The sequence below is a fragment of the Petaurus breviceps genome, unplaced genomic scaffold (assembly GCF_028583685.1).
Source record: "Petaurus breviceps papuanus isolate PSGF00001 unplaced genomic scaffold, PetGlider_PUasm1.0 90537, whole genome shotgun sequence".
Taxonomy (NCBI): Eukaryota; Metazoa; Chordata; class Mammalia; order Diprotodontia; family Petauridae; genus Petaurus; species Petaurus breviceps.
In genome coordinates, this window is record NW_027187271.1 from 1,093,992 (window position 1) to 1,096,376 (window position 2,385).

Consider the following 2,385-nt stretch of genomic DNA (forward strand, 5'->3'; position numbering starts at 1 on the left):
GGGGGTGTGGGGGGGTAGACTGTGAGAACCGAGCCGAGGGGGTGCAGGGCAATTAGGGGCGCGGGGGCGGTAGAAAGGGATGTAGGGTCAGAACTAAGACGTGACGAAAACAGCTCACTGCCGAGTCCGCGCGCGCCGTTCCTTCTGCAGTGTCTGCTGGGAGCGACTGTGCCGTCGACGTCGGCGCATGCGCCGCTCTTAAGCCGCGTTCTATTTCTTTCGGAGCCTGAGCGGAGAGTTCCCGGATGGACGGAAGCGGAAGTGCCTGGAGAAGAGGCGCAGGGAAATTGAGGCAACCTGCATTTGGTTCTGTCTTCAGTTTGGTTCACCTACCGTTCGTGGGACACGTAGTTTACGAGACTCAGTGCTAAGCTTTTTGGGAATCAGAGATGAGAAAAGACACAGTTCTTGACTTCAAGGAGCTTACCATCTAATGGGGGAGGGGACGGAGCAAACACTTAATAAACTTCTAATTGGATGCCTGGGAGGGCAGCTAGGTGGCTCCTTGGGTAGAGCCATGCGCCTGTAATCGGGAAGACACTGCATGCTTTCCAATGCGGCGTCAGACAATAGCTGTGTGACCCTGGGCAAATCCGTACTGTTTGCCTCAGTTTCCTCATGTAAAAAGTATCTTTGCCAAGAAGACCCCCAAATGGTATCACGAAGAGTCAGGCAGACCAAACGACAGTAGATGCCAGACAGTGGTTTTACAAATATTTCCTTTGTGTAATGGGAAAGGACCCCCATACTGCCAATGATCTCTTAAAAATGAATTAAATTCATTACCTATAGGGTCCTAAAGTCCTCCACCCTCATGTAAAAGGAGGTTCATAGGCTAGTTTGTCTACTGTCACTATAAATGATATCTATGGTTCTAATAATTCACAGAGTACTAATAATGGTTTTCCCAGACCTTACTATGAATACTTTACAATCCTCCAGTTCTTTGACCTATTCTTTCAGTGTCCTTGTAATGTCAATATTCTTAACGTTGTGATCTGCCCCTCAAATCAAGAAGTTCCTATAAGTTCTTGATTCAAAGACATCACCATATTTTTCAAGCAAAGCATACTTTCTATGATTAATGCGCTGGTCTCGAATGGCAATATTTAAATAATTTTTCCCTTCACTAAAAAAATACAGAATAATTAGATATGTTCTCCTTTTGATAGAAGTGAATTTTCTGTTGTTAACAGCCTAATTGCCTCGGTGCTAGTCTAAGTTAGTCTAGACTTTAAGGGAGTCATTTCTTTGTGTTGACGAGTGCTTGGGGTGTCTATGTTTGTAACATCAGTTTATAAAATTACCTTCCCACCCCCCAGCCTCAGAGCATTAACTCTGCTCCTTCTCCTTGCCAGCACTCTGCCTAGCAACAATTCATGAACTGTTTATCTCCCCTTAGTATAATGGCCCCTGTACCTATGAATCCTTCAATTCATTATCTGTAAGTTAACTCCTCAGCCAATTAGGCACATCCTGAATCCCCATTAGTCTTGGTTCCCAACATCCATCTTGTTAAACATGACACGATGGTGGAAGACTAGGCATTTCTCAGTCAGCCCTGACTACTAGCTGATTTAGTGACTTTTCAAGCCTAAAACCACATCTCCAGGTAGCCCCCTGCCCTGGGCTATTTCCCAGTGAATTATGGGCAATAAGCCTCGAATTAGATAATAAAAGTGCATGTTCCTGTAAGCAGTGACAACTCCTTAACTCCTCCCTAATCCCACCCTTACTCACCTAGTTAGCATAATTGACATCTGATTTACTACTCTAACTCTTTATAAACTATAATTATGACTATGCAGGTTCCCTAAGACCTCCTGCCCTCTGTATAGCATAACAATAAACTTTTACAATCCTGACTTAAAAGATTGCTTGGGTCCTATGAATTCATTCCAGACTGCCCACTCAGGGACTCTGGTCATTGGAGCCCCTGTAAGACCTATCACCCCCTCTTCAGTGTGAATGGGGAACAAACATTTGTTTTGAATGGCTTTTTGGAAATGATTGGAAAAAGAATTCTTCATTGAAATAGTGCATATAGATGTTGCCTGACAATTGAGGCATGGCATGTGGGACCTCAAAAGTTGCAAATCTCTGGAATTTTGGGATGGTTTAGCAACTGTGTTGAAACTATTTGGGTTTTGTCTTTTTTTTTTAATTTGACATTTGAGGAAAGGTTTCTGAGAAGATGGTGGAGTAGGTCAGAAAACATTCAGCATTCCAAATTTCCTCCACACACAAAAAGATAAAAACCACCTCAGAGGGCATGTAGAGCAGTGGAAATAAACAGGATAAAGTAGTTGTTCTCCTAAGAAAACTTGACTAGCCATGTAACCTAGGGCAAGTTACTTAACCTCAATTGCCCTCCAAAAAGGCAAA